General features: G+C 35.3%; 1 long non-coding RNA gene across 5 annotated transcripts; it reads right to left on the bottom strand.

Annotated features, from left to right (window-relative positions):
• Positions 1-9,340: 9,340 nt before the first annotated feature.
• On the bottom strand, positions 9,341-15,086 carry LOC107769034 (uncharacterized). Of its 5 annotated transcripts, none has more exons than XR_012693547.1 (7): positions 14,973-15,086; positions 14,719-14,782; positions 14,007-14,127; positions 13,621-13,682; positions 13,000-13,221; positions 9,984-12,800; positions 9,341-9,662 (listed from the first exon to the last, which is right to left on the bottom strand). It is a non-coding gene; the product is annotated as an uncharacterized LOC107769034 (long non-coding RNA). The 5 variants fall into 5 exon arrangements; XR_012693548.1 differs by having other exon boundaries at positions 10,989-12,800; XR_012693549.1 differs by having other exon boundaries at positions 12,743-12,800.
• Positions 15,087-15,536: the final 450 nt, after the last annotated feature.

Raw genomic sequence — 15,536 nt, 5'->3', positions numbered from 1 at the left:
GAAGTAGAATGAGATTTTTTTTTATTAAAATCAATGAATAAGGATTCTTATTGCTGACTTTGAGATTTTCTCCTTATTCTCACTATAAAAATCAGAATTTCAGGATCCGTGTTGCCTGAGAAGTAAGAAAACAAAAAAATCACTCATAGCATGGGATATGTACTTGAAAGACTAAAATATGCTTTAACAGATATGTTGGCATTCAGGTGAATCGAGCTATTCAAGCTTGAATTCATTTCTTAACAACCTTGTCTTTTCATAAATAATTTCTTGCATCAAACAGAAGTTGCCAAATTTCAATCTACTAGCTTTGTTTGATTCCATTGATCAATTCACTACTTTTTTGTCTACAAAGACTTGGTATGATACTGAAATCGTACCGAAACCATATCGAATCAAACAAGAAAATATCAAACCGCATCGAACTATTTTGGTTCTGTATTTTGTATGCACAATTGATATACCGAATATCGAAGTGTTTAACCGTAATTTTAAATACAGTACCGAAGTAGCGAATGCCCACCCCTAATCAACATCACAAAATGCTGTAATTTTATCTTGAGGTTTATTTGACAGAAGCGTACCTAGACCAGGCTCATTTTTTATATATTTAACTATTCATTGAGCTGCTTCCATGTGAGACCTTTTTGGTTGATGTAAAAATTGGCTTAAGTTATGTACACTGAAGGCTATGTCAGGCCTTGTGATTGTGAGATATAGTAATTTTTCAATAAGCCTTTGGTATGGTCCTCAGTCAGTTAGGACTTCATTTTCTGTGAGTGAAGCAGTTGAGAAGTGTTCATCATATTTCGTAGTTGTAAGTTTCAGATTGTTATCCATAGGTGTACTTGTTGGTTTTGCAGATGAGAGTCCAAGTTCAAACACTAATTCTAATGCATATTTTCTTTGATGCATTAGGATTCCTTTATCTGATCTTGCAAATTCAATCCCTAGAAAGTATTTTAATTCTCCCAAGTCCTTCATCTTAAATATTTTCTGTAATGCACTTTTGGTGTCCTCTATAAGATCCAACCTATCACATGTTATCAACATATCATCAACATAAATAAAAACCACTGCAGTGCCTTTTTTCTGTCCTCTTGATGAATAGGGAATGATCAAACTGGCACTGAGTAAACTGCAAACTCAACAAAGTTTCTATCAATTTTGCATTCCAGTGCCTTGGTGCCTCTTTTAATCCATAGAGAGATTTTATGAGTCTACACACTCCCAAGACTCTGAAATCCCTGTGAGTTCTCCTTGTAAGAAGGCATTATACACATCCATTTGGTATATATGCCAACCTGATGAAGTTACTATAGATAGGATCGATTTCACTGTCACCATCTTGTCTACAGGAGAAAATATCTCATGGTAGTCTATGCCTTCTTGTTAACTGTGGCCTTTTGTTACAAGTCTTGCCTTAAGCCTTTCTACTTCACATGTTGCTTTATACTTAATCTTGTATATCCATTTGCAACCAATTGGTTTCTTCCCTTTTGGCAAGCTTACAATCTCCCATTTGTTATTCTCTTGTAGTGCATTGATCTCTGATTGTATTGTTTCAATCTAATTTGGATCTTGAGATGCTTCAGCATAAGACTGAGGTTGCTGATAGAAAAGTATTGTATTTTGGTGAGATTTTGTCATAGGAGATGAAGTTTGAGATTGGATAAGTGGTACTGTTATGTAGACTAAGAGATATGGCGTATTTCCTCCATATAGGTGGCTTTGAAGTTCTTTTTGACTTCCTAGTGGGTTCAGCTCTTGGTTTGATCTTGACATAGGCTGAGTGAGCAAAGGTTGAGTTGTTCGTACTATAGTGCGCTGTATCGGAGTGGATTGTGTTTATAGATTGGATTGAGCTGGAGGTAATGACGGACTCATAGTTGATGGTTATTGTGCTATCTCATGTATTGCCTCAATCCAATTTGGATCTTGAGATGCTTCAGCATAAGAGTGAGGTTCTGTAATAGATAAGAAGGCTGATAGAAAAGTACTGTATTTTTGTGAGATTTTGTCATAGGAGATGAAGTTTGAGATTGGATAAGTGGTACTGTTATGTAGACTAAGAGATATGACGTCTTTCCTCCATATAGGTGGTTGAAGTTCTTTTTGACTTCCTAGTGGGTTCAGCTCTTGGTTTGATCTTGACATAGGCTGAGTGAGAAATGGTTGAGTTGTTGGTGCTATAGTGCGCTGTATTAGAGTGGATTGTGTTTCTAGATTGGATTGAGTGGAGGTAATGATGGACTCATAGCTGATGGTTATTTTGCTATCTCATGTTATGTTATCTCATTGTTTTCATTCACTCTCATGTCAACTTGGCAGGTTGTGTTCATCTGCTGAAGCCATCTCAATCATGGTGAATATTGGAATCTCAGTAGTACTCCATTTGAATGGAAAATCATCTTCCTTGAAACTAACAACCCTGTTGAAAAAAATATTTGCTATTGGATCATATAAAGTATAATCTTTTTGTACCTCTAAGTATCCCATCAGTACAACAACTATTGCCCTTGGTTGCAGTTAATCAGTTTCAGCAAGGTTCTTGGCATAGCATAGGAATCCTATTACTCTTAGGTGATTGAATGAAGGTTTCATGTTATACATCTTTTCAAATGGAGATATTTTAATCACAGATGAAGGCGACCTATTAATCAAATACACAGCAGTTTGAACACAATGTCCCCAAAATTTTAGAGGAATATTTGCTTGAAACCTGACTGCTCTTGTTATTTCTAGAATGTGTCTATGTTTTCTTTTTGCTATAACATTTTGTATGAGGTGTATAGGCACATGACTTTTGATGCATTATACCTAATTGTTTGAATATATTGTTGATGTGATGACCCGGCCGGTCGTCTTAAGAATTTACACCCCGATCCCCTATTAACTGCTTTCTCCAAGTTTATTTCTGCTATTTTGATTTGCCGAGATGTTCGGTTTTGAATTTTAGAGAGTTTTGGGATACTTAGTCCCTAAATGAGAGCTTAAGTGTTGGAAAGATGACCCTAGTTGGAACAGTGTGAAGACGGCCTTGGAATGAAAATCTGATGGTTCTGTTAGCTCCGTTGGGTGATTTCGGACTTAGGGGCGTATTCGGATTGTGTTTTGGAGGTTCGTAGCTAATTTAGGCTTGAAAAGCTGAAAGGTCGAATTTTGAAGTTTCCGGTTCGATAGTGAGATTTTGATCCGAAGGTCGGAATGGAATTCCGGAAGTTGGAGTAGCTCCGTAGTGTTGAATGTGACATGTGTGCAAAATTTCAGGTCATTCGAATGAGGTTTGATTGACTTTTTAATCGAAAGCGTATTTTTAGAGTTTTTGGGATTCTTAGGCTTGAATCCGATGAAAAATAGATGTTTTGATATTCTTTTGAGTGTTTCGAAGGTTGGAACAAGTTTGAATGAAGTTGTGAGATATGTTGGTAGGTTTGGTTGATGTCCCGGGGGCCTCGGGATGATTTCAGATGGTTGACGGAAGAATTGGAGTTTTGAAGTTGCAGCTTCAACTGGTTTTCTGTCATAGCCGCACCTGCGGTTTGGGTCCCGCAGGTGCGACGCTGCAGAAGTGGCTCTGTGGTTGCAAAAGCGGAATGGGAGAGGTTAAGCAAGAGCCGCAGAAGCGGTAGGTTCTCCGCAGGAGCGGTACTGCATCTGCGGACGGGGAATCGCAGATGCGGAAGCTGGCTTTAAGTGAGAAGTCGCAGATGAGACCTTTGTTCCACAAAAGCGGGACCGCAGATGCGGTAAAAGCTAGGCAGAAATAGGAAATTTCGAGGGTTTGGTTTCAAAAGTTAAAAATTCGATTTGGAGCTCGGGAGAGAGTGATTTTAAGAGGAAATTGAAGAGGAGATCATTGGGTAACAATTATTTAACGCTTTCTAGTTATATTTCATCAATCTATAGTTAGTTTCATCATTTAATTTTGGATTGGAGATGAAAATTGGGGAAAAGTTGGAAGAAAGTTCTTAGACCTAAAATTCGACATTTGATTGGGAATTTGATCTTAGATTTGGATAATTTTTGTATGCGTGAACTCATGAGAGTATGAGGATTCTGAAAATATAAATTTTATCCGATTCCGAGATGTGGGCCCGAAGGGTGTTTTGGTCATTTTACCTAATTTTGCGTATTAGCTTAGAATTTCTTTGCAGAGTCAGTTACTTGAAGTGTTATTTACATTATGCAATTGAATTGAATAGATTTGGGCCATTTGGAGTCGAGTACTCATGGCAAGAGCGTGGTTTCAGGTTGATTATTGAGCTGGTTCGAGGTAAGTGGCTTGCCTAACCTTGTGTGGGGGACCTTCCCCTTAGGATTTGGTATAATTGGTAATTGAAATACCTTGTACGTGAGGTGGCGAGTGCGTACTTGTGCTAATTATTGGAAGTTCGATTTTCATTAAGTAATTGCTAGTATGTTTCCTTTCTTGTTTATATTATTTGCACTTTAAGCGTGTTGTTAGCTTAGGAAAGTATGTTTAAGTGATTTAATTGCTTTATTTGCTCAAACTATTTTACTTAAATTCTTTGCAGCATGCTAGACTAGAATTACATGTTTGCCTTAATATGAAATTGACATTTGCTGAATATTTTTCCTGTTGTTGTTGTGTATTTACATTAGGACTACGGATGTGGGATTTTGGTAGATCTCCCTTGCCTGTTTATTTGGGACTACAGATGTGGGATTCCGGTAGATCCCCCTTGTCTGTTTATTTCGGACTACGGATGTGGGATTCTGGTGGATCACCTGCACAGTTATATGGAACTACGGGAGTGCACCTGGTAGATTCCCCTTGTACTGGGTATTTACATTTGGAGACTACGGAACGGGATTCCGGTAGATCCCTGCGCACTATGAGTTAGACTACGGGACGACACCCGGGAGATCCACTGGACATTTGCATTTGGGGGCTACAGGACGATATCCTGGTAGATCCCCAGTTGTTATCTCTGTGTTGAGCCGTGTTCCTTTGGTGATTATTTTGCATTTGTTCTAGTTGTTGTTCTTTCTATTCTATGTTATTTCTTACTATTGCACTTAGTTATATTGTCTTGTTCTATACTGTTATACTTTGTATTTTATTTAACCTCAGTAGGGCCCTGACCTTCCTCGTTATTACCCGACCGAGGTTAGGCTTGGCACTTACTCAGTACCGCTGTGGTGTACTCATACCCCTTCTGCGCATGTTTTTCATGTGCAGATCCAGGTACTTTCACTCTATCTTATCATCCTTGAGGCGAGGCGCTTCTGTAGAGACTTCGAAGTATATCTGTCGCGTCCGCAGACCGAGGAATCCCTTTCTATCTTTCTATAATAGTATAGCCCTTCAGTATTCCCCTTTTGGTTAAACATTTCTGGAGTTAGAGCTTCTTATGTATCTCTTAGCTTGTGATTCATGGGTTTTCGGGTTTTGGAAAAATGTATTGGTTTTAAGAGTTAATATTATGTATGTCGAATGGCACTTTTAAAGCTGTTTTATTACTCTATTTCTGTTTTAAATTATTTTCTTCCGCAAATTTAGTTTATCTTCCGCATAGGCTTACTTAGTCGTAGAGACTAAGTGTCATCACGATGGTTCACGGAGGACGAATCGGGATCGTGACAGTTATACACATCATTTAGGAACTCAGTACTATTGTCATATCTAACAACTTTAACCATGACATTAAATTGAGTTTGAACATATTTTAGAAAGAATAAAATAACAGTACTGGCATCTTATTTCAGTTTTAACAAATAGACCCATGTTATTCTAGTGAAATCATCTACTATGGTTAGAAAATATTTGTTTCCATCAAAGGTTTGAATTTTGTAAGGTCCTCGTACACATTAGAAAAAGATCAAATTTAGCAAAACTTTTACTTGATCTAGTAGGGAAAGGTAGTCTACATTGTTTAGCACATGAACATATACTACACTTCTTAATAGTTTCTGCTATAACCTTATTATTAGCAGGTAGTATTTTATTTAAGGTAGTACTAGATACATGGCCAAATCTCATATGCCACAGTTTTATTTCATCTTCACTAACAGCAGTAACTTGATGCACTTTTAGACTGGTTTCTCCAAGTTTTCCTGTTAACTTGTTTAATAGTAGGTATCGGCCTTCACTCTCCTTGCCAATCTCTTTCATCTTGTCATTGCAAAGATTCTGAAACACATAAAAGTTAGGATAAAAGGCAACTGCATAGTTTAATTGTTTTATTGCATGTGAGATTGGCATAAGGTTATACTTGAACTGAGGCAGTAGAAATACATTAGTTAGAGTATTGTTATCAGAAATTGTGCTAGAGCCAATGTGTGTTACTTGTGATACATCACCATTTGGTAATTGCACATTTTTTTGAATTTGTACTTTTTAATAGAGATGTTTTGTTTAACATACCTATATCATATACCATATGGTTTGTGGCACCAGTATCAATAATCAAGTTTCTAAGGATTTTTGACACTAGCATTGCCTTACTGTTGCTAATACCTGCTTCTTTACCTGCTACATTGGCTGAGGAAGTAGTATAGGAATTTACACTTTGCTGCTGACTTTGATTAAGTAGTTGCACAATTTGTTCATATTGAGACTGAGTGAAAGCACATGCTCCAGTCTGAGTTATTTATCTTGGGAGCTGATTCATTTGAACCATTTGTGCAGGTGCGTCTATATAGTGTATTCTGTTGGCTTTATGTTCTCTTGATTATCAAGTCATGTCAACTGATCACTAGCTTCTTCTAAGAACACATTGTAAGCAGCAGATGAACCACTTGGTCCTCCCTTACTTTTGAATTTGGATTCTTGAAGATAATCTTTCAGTTTATAACAATTTTCTCTAGTGTGATTTCTCATCTTGCAGTGATCGCAATACAAGTTGTTTGTTTTTCTGAACTTCTGACCTTGATATCCTGTCTTAGAGTACATAGCAGTAGGATCAAGAGTAGGCGTCGTACCCAATAGACCAACTGAGCTGGAGATTGTTCCCATAACCTTTTGTGACTCATCGTTGATTATCATAGCATATGCTTGGTTTACTGAGAGTAGTGGTGTCATCAGAAGTATCTGACTTCTAGCTTGTAGATAGTTATCATTCAACCCCATTAGAAACTGATATAATTTCTATCTTTGAAGATAGGCTACAAATTCCCTTGACTTATCACATTTGCAGCCTGGTAGTGGCACTAGTGCCTCTAATTTAACCCAAATCTCCTCCAGCTTTGTGAAGTAAGTTGCCACAGATATTGTTTCTTGAGTTAGTCTTACAATTTCTTGATGTAGGCTAAATGATCTTGATCCATCCACCTTATTGAATCTTTCTTTCAGATCTTTCCAAATATCTTGAGCATTATATGCATACAACATTCCCCCCTAACAAATTACTAGACACAATGTTTGTTATCTAAGATTGGACTACAGCATTACACCTCTCCCACTGGTACTAGAATTATTCTCCAAAACTTTCTTTCTTCCAAGAGCCATCAACAAGTCCCAACTTGTTTCTTCCTATCATGGTTATTCTCATATATTTTCTCCATAAAGAATAATTCTCTGAACCAGTTAATTGTAAGGAGATGAGAGAAATGCCACTTACATCAATCGAGTGTTGATATAGAGGATGATTATGATCCATGATTGGTATGGCCCCTGGTGCAGATTGAGTTCTATTTGCATCAACTTGAAGAACAGATGATGAAGTACCAGTCATAGTTCCCAGATTCTCAGAATTATTGATTGTCATATCTTCAGATGATTGATATTAACCAACAAAGCTTGTTTCAATACAGATTGTCAGAATACAGATTCTCATACTTCTTCAAGATTTGAGGAAAGATTTTTGACAGATTTGAATTGACAAAAGCAAGAACTTTTGATTCACGAAAGTGATTGAATTCTATTGCTATGATACCATGTAGAAATTCAAATGTACATCATAAGAACAATATGATTAGAAGTAATTAACAAGAAGAAATGAAGATCACAGATAGAAGAATTCATTAGTTTGAGGAGATGAAGAGAAGGAGAAGAGAAGGTATGAGGAACAGAGAAGAGAATGAACAAAGAGAAGCATTTTCTTCATTAATTCATTTCTGTATACATCCACATGTTTATATAGAAGCAGATCATCATCTCCTTCTTCTCTAAGAATAAAATCTCCACAAGTCATAACCATATAACTAACTTGTAACTAACTTAACTAACTTTTAACCAATTGTAACTAACTTTTGAACCTATGAGCTGAGCTACTAGACTAAATGTTTTCCTTCGCATTCTTGTCATTATATTCAACGGGTCTAAAAGAGCTGGCTCTGTGAGTTCTTGTTCAAGATTATCTTGGCCTTGCAATTTGTCAAACTCGGCTTGGGCTCTTGAGCTGGAAATGGATTTTTGGAGTGAAATTCCAGTAAACCCACGCGCATTTGTGAGAAAAAGAGATGATGATAAGAGAATTGTGGACGATGGTTTGGGTATTGGAGTAGGACACCATGAGAGACTTGAATATGAAGAAGAAGCCATTGGAGCTTCCAAAATGCTCCACACAACCTCCCACGTAGACAAGATAAGTTGTGAAGTGGTACGGTAAAATATGAAAGACACGAAGAGCCACAAAACTTGTCTTACATTGACAATTTGGTCGAAGAAAAAAAATTGGAGGATAAAATGAATGAAATTTGCAATTTTTTCTGTCTAATTCGCATTCAACTCATGTATGAAGTCCCAAAAAGTCAAGTCTAATTCAAAGTAAAGATTGAACAATCTTTTAATTACAATTCAGTGCTTATTTTGGTAATTTTACGATGACCTGTTAAATTTTATTTGTATCACTCGTTCTTGTTATATATATACATATGCTCATACGGGAGGATAATTCATTAAACTGCGATATATATATATGGCCAAATACATATACGGACCATTAAACTTGGCTCAATTTTTCATTTTGACACTTTAACTCAGCCTTATTCCATTTTGGCCCTCCAACCTCATTTCTTTTGTTCCACTTTGACACAAAAAAATTTCTCCGAGGTAAAAATACAGCACGTCTATTTGCTTGACATTCAACCCCACTACCCCCCCCCCCCCCCCCGCAAATTTTTATTTTTTTTTGTAATTTCAAATTATTATTATTTTCATTTTTTCTGCCCCGCTCCCGTGGAACAAAAGAAATGGGGTTGGAAGGCCAAAATGGAACAAGGCTAAGTTAAAAGTGTCAAAATGAAAAATTGGACCAAATTTAATAGGTTGTCTATGTATTTGGCCTATATATATTGTACTAGATGACTCTTGCCCGTGCAAAGCATGGGCCCAACAATTTCTGTTAGCCTTTAGTTGCATCCAACTAAGACATATTGAAATCCAAGTCTAAACAGCAATAAATGTTTTAGAACAACCGTAATACCACACACATAAGCACAGTTCTAATTTTTAGAGTATGACATAGAAGACTACATATTACATCCGAATATATAATACAATTTCACAATCTGTGAATTTAAGAACAGTGAATTTTGCTCACATCTTCAAATCACATTCCCTAAGATAACCGTACAAATGACATTTGTCTCAGCTTGTTCATACGTGCCTTCTCCAAAAGAGTTCCATTTTCAAATTACTCCAACAAAATTAGGATCGAGACATGCGCCAGTGTGTTAAATTTTAACACATCTACCTGAGATGTATAAGTGAGACGTGTAAATAACAATAAATCCTTGAAGAGAAAGCCTAGTAATATACAGGCACAGAAGTGAAGCACGGTCCCATCACTAAATAGCCAATTTAACATATAGAAACAAAAGAAGCAATTTCATAACATGTGAATTCAAGCATAGAAAAATTTGCTCCCTTCTATAACATATAGAAACAAAAGAAGCAATACTATTCCTTGCATGCTTGTTTATCCAGACTATCCTGGAGAAGCTACATCCTGAAGTCATTGTACAATAATTTAAGGATGAGACATATCATATCAAAAGTAGAAACTTGAGAAAACCTGCTGGAGTTGATCCAAAAACCCACTGACCATGAGTCTTGGATTTCTGACATGGCTAAAAGATGTTACCTGTAGATACGATTTGATTTTCTATTTCAGTTATGTCTACCTCTCTGTTTTTCTGCCATGTAACACAGAATGTTCGTAATAACAGGGCGGCATTCAAATCAAACATATACCAAAAAAATATATGAGCCCATAGATTCTTTTGCAGTACGTCAATAGATATCCATCGTCTCTTTAATAATGCATATCAGAACCCCAAGGAGCAGATAGTAACACAAACAGTACATTTGAAAGTTCGTCTAACTTAAGGACATAATCAAGACCAGCAAGTTCTTTTGAGTTAATGGCTCACAAGGCTTGTATGAACAAATACAAAAGGCTTTTTACCACTAATGGTCAAAGCATTTGCATCTGGTACAAGATTTTGACAAGCATAACTCAGGAGCTTTAATATGGAATATTTTAGCGCCCTCAACTATGAGGAGCTAAAAAATGTTAAATCAGTTATAGATTAGAGAACAATCGTCACCTTTTAATCTTTAATGCAAATTACATTGTAAAGTAGTAGCAAATCTATGTACTAATAAACATAAGATGCTAGTCCCAAGGAGTAATGCAAGCTCAAGTAGAATTCAAAGTAACTGAGAGCGATAATTCAAAATGGCAAATCCCCTTAGAAATACATCTGGAAGAACAAATTCTCTTCCTTCCAAATGCATATCTAATACTGTTTTTTCTTTTAAAAAATGAATTAGAGATACATATGAGGGAAGAGCATTGTATTCCTCAAGGCTATACTATTCATTTATCTAGGAAGAACGTAAGAAGCCGAACTATCAAAAGCTTTATAACAAACCAATTACCAGCATATGAGCAACCAAAGAAAAAAAAAGGAATAGTCCCTTGAATAAACATAACTTGGCATGTTAATCAGTATATAAAAGGGTGGAGACACAAGTCATTTAAAAGATAATAGAACCAACATGGTGCCTAGATTACCTGTCACGATTTATCATCGTCTGTAGAAGCAGTCCTATCAACTCTTATTTCATAGGACCTGGTATTGGAAGTTTGATAGAAAACGTGCATTGATGCATGATGAAAAATTTTGGAAACCATAATAAAAGCATGTCATTTATGAATCTTTACATTCATGTTTATACATTTTTTTGGATAAATATTTTCTCTATACAGATGATTAAATGTAGTTAGTCACGTTAAGAGGGATAGAAATTGAAAACAAGCTTTGGTTAGCTTTTCAAAAGTGCTAGACTGTTTTATTCTGCTATTATTCATATGTATTGGATTATTTAAGTGATGTATATTGCTAGCATGCTACAGTAAAAAGGGAAACTAAATTGTACTTGGTCGAATGAAGGAAAAAAGCTTCTATAGTAAAGCTAATATACTTTGACATGCTGTCCTTAGACAAAGCTGTCTTATGGACCTGTTTATGTGAAGAAAGAGTCTCGGATCCAATATTATATGTTTTTTGTGCTAAGTCATAATTTGACTAAACTAACACAAATTGAGATTCAAACTCATCTACTTGTATAACAGACTCAATATAATTAGTTGTTTTGTATATTTCTATCTTTTTGTGCTTTTTGCTGAATTTGTAGTTTGATACATTTCAACCTTAAATTTCTCTATCTCTAAGGTGAATACTTTTTGTTGTTAGTAAGTAACAATTTACTGAAAACACCTCTTTTGCTTTTTTATACAGCATTTGACCGTGATGGGCAGGAGCGGCGTGTTGAATCATGGATTTAGCTACGCATGCCACATCATCAGCTTATCGAGACTTTATTAATGACACTGTTGTGTACACTTCCTTTGTTTTTCCTACGTCTAATTCTAAATCCAGCCCGTGAGTAGATATTCTAACTGATAATGGATATAATCATTTGTAATACTACAACAACAACCACCCAGTATAATCCCACTAATGAGGTCTGGGAGCCCATCAATAGATATCCATCGTCTCTTTAATAATGCATATCAGAACCCCAAGGAGCAGATAGCAACACAAACAGTACATTTGAAAGTTCGTCTAACTTAAGGACATAATCCAGACCAGCAAGTTCTTTTGAGTTAACAGCTCACAAGGCTTGTATGAACAAATACAAAAGGCTTTTTACCACTAATGGTCAAAGCATTTCCATCCGGTACAAGATTTTGACAAGCATAACTCAGGAGCTTTAATATGGAATATTTTAGCGCCCTCAACTATGAGGAGCTAAAAAATGTTAAATCAGTTATAGATTAGAGAACAATCGTCACCTTTTAATCTTTAATGCAAATTACATTCTAAAGTAGTAGCAAATCTATGTACTAATAAACATAAGATGCTAGTCCCAAGGAGTAATGCAAGCTCAAGTAGAATTCAAAGTAACTGAGAGCGATAATTCAAAATGGCAAATCCCCTTAGAAATACATCTGGAAGAACAAATTCTCTTCCTTCCAAATGCATATCTAATACTGTTTTTTCTTTTAAAAAATGAATTAGAGATACATATGAGGGAAGAGCATTGTATTCCTCAAGGCTATACTATTCATTTATCTAGGAAGTACGTAAGAAGACGAACTATCAAAAGCTTTATAACAAACCAATTACCAGCATTGAGCAACCAAAGAAAAAAAAAAGGAATGGTCCCTTGAATAAACATAACTTGCCATGTTAATCAGTATAGAAAAGGGTGGAGACACAAGTCATTTAAAAGATAATAGAACCAACATGGTGCCTAGATTACCTATCACGATTTATCATCGTCTGTAGAAGCAGTCCTATCAACTCTTATTTCATAGGACCTGGTGTTGGAAGTTTGATAGAAAACAAAGCCATCATGCACATGAAAAGGATGCAGCAAATTTAAGGAGAGATCAAAAGTTCAAATTAGGAAGATGATAAAAATGGCGTTCAATTTGGGCAAGAGACGAAGTATATCTAAGTATTTAATGAGAACTCCCCTCATGAATACATTAAACCTGAAAGGATTTAATAACTTACAAATTTCAATCAGGCTCTATGTAAAAACCATCAAGTAGACTTTATAAAGCAGTTCAAGTAGCAGCTCTCTGTAATTCCTTCAACCAGTTAGCTCCCATGTCTTTTTGAGATCTGAATAACGGAGAACTTCTTGTTGCATTAGCTGGAGTTTGATTTGTCTTCTCTCTTCCTCCAAAAGACATATCAACTGCAACAAACATTTGATGGGATAGTTGGTAGGTCCTGCCAAATATGCAACATAATATGGTCAAAAATCTGGTGTAGTAGGTAAGTAAAGATGCTAATAGTCAATCCAGTTGAAGTTGCATGCAAATTTTTACCGGTGTGGCACATGAGATTAAAAGTTATCATTTTGATTAAAAGTTCATCTAACTGATAGGTCGCATTTCAGTTTTCGCTTTCTTTAATAATCCTATCCAATCAAATACAATTAATTTTTCAAAAATATTTTTACGATAACAATCATAATTAAATTAGGTAGATTCAAAAATATAGAAACAAAGGATTATTAGGTAGATTCTTTTTTTTCCACAATTATTTGCGTAAAATTAAATTCGCAATACCTTAAAATAATAAAAGTCAAAGATCCATTCATATTGGTTGTAAAAACGCGATACATACCTTAGAAGTCAATTTCAAGGAAATGATAGGCATGCATGATATTCTCACTCTGATATTCTTTCCTGAAAAGCAATAAGAGATTCAATTTAATGCTCTTGGCAAATCTTCATAATAATACCAGTTTAAAATAATCTGTCACAAATGTGGCAAGAAAAAAGGTGAATAACTTTGTTACCCATATCATAAATTTATCATATCAGAAGAGATCACCAACCCAGAAACTGTAATCAATGATTCACTCAGCACCCAAAAATTCACAATAACAGCCAAATTGTTTGCTGAATAGTTAAACTAATTAAGTAATGCACAAAGTTTTCAATGAAAACTTCCTTGGTTATGTTTCTTGAAGAAAACATCAATTTTGATGAGGTAAAATTCAAACTTACATGTAACTGCAAATACTTCAATGACTGTGTGAATGCATACAATCAGAGTTTCCAACCGAGACTTAAAGTAAGCTCCATCGGAGTTCTCAACTGACACTTAGAGTAAGCTCCATCAGAAAATCTGCAAGATTGAAAGCAAAACATTCTGAGGCTGGTGTATCTTGTTGATCATGGAGATGCATTACCAACCCAAATTTCTTTCTTATGGTGTGAAAAAAAGGAGATGAAGCAACATTGACTCCTCTTTACACCTAGACGATTCCTCTTTGGTCAAATAATACTGAAGTAACATCAATTAAAGTGCACTCATTTCAAAAGAACTAATGTGATCATAAGAAGCAGAATATTTCAAAAACATGCTCATCTACAATTACAAAATTTTGGATCAATTGATAGAAGCTTTTATTAAAGATAGTAACAGAGAAAAGTGCATGGAAGAATTGGAGGGAGATGGTGGAAACAGAAAATTACCTTTCTAATCAATAGAAACGAAAAATTGAAATTCAAAAAGAAGTCAAAAGCAAACGAAATTACTACTATAATCTTTTTGTTCATCGTTTCTACCCCAATATCCCAACTACATTTTACGTATAGCAAAGCTTCCGAAACTCTACCTCTTTCTCTATTAAAGACATCAGCCACGAATTCCAGCAATGAAATTTGGAAGTATGAAGAGAAATTAGAAGTGGGCAAAAACTGAGACAACTCATACCTGAAATTAGAACAGCCCAGCCGAGAAGATGTAAAGAACTGGAAAAAAAGTAGTCTTTGAAAATCTGAAGAAAAATAAAGAGATTATGCAAAAGAAACATTTTATTTTAATAATGAAAGAGAGAAACAAAAGGAAGGAGATGAACAGATGAACAAGAACATAGAAGAAAAACAACAATGAATTTCAGCCATGAAATTGAGAAATTTGAAAAGAATTGGAAGAAGATTAAAGCAAAAATTGAGAGAAAAGATTACCTGAACTTGAAAGACCACGAAGAGAAATCAAATGAAACAACCGAGGGTTTCTTATTCTCATAAGAGAAAAATTGTGTCGGTATGTGTTAGAACCACATTATTATTACTTTGGGGAACTAAATAAGAGATTTGCCCTTGATAGAAATAGAAATAGAAATAGGAAAAATAAAATAAAATGGCAATTTTGCCCTTGGTCGACCAACTTCTATATACTAGTAGATATATAGTACAAGATAGAAATATATGTACACACACATATTTGACCTCATTCGAAAAAATTGAGCATATAGCTATAGTTTTACCACTTATTTTGTTAATTTAGCGTCAAATTTTCATAAAAATTACTATGGCACCAAAAATATTGAATATCTTGCTAATCAGTATAAGCTAATGCCATAAATAAATATATTGTATATAATTGCACATATGTATATACTTCAAGCAATGTTTTAAAGGGCATGGGCGTGAGGCATAACGTTTTACTTAATACAGGGCGAAGCGTAAGCCCCAAGACACAGAGCGTAATCTTTAATTTTTTTAATTAATAAATTAATAAAATAGCAT

The sequence above is a fragment of the Nicotiana tabacum genome, chromosome 7 (assembly GCF_000715075.1).
Source record: "Nicotiana tabacum cultivar K326 chromosome 7, ASM71507v2, whole genome shotgun sequence".
Lineage (NCBI taxonomy): Eukaryota > Viridiplantae > Streptophyta > Magnoliopsida > Solanales > Solanaceae > Nicotiana > Nicotiana tabacum.
This window is presented reverse-complemented; position numbering and strand designations above follow the sequence as displayed.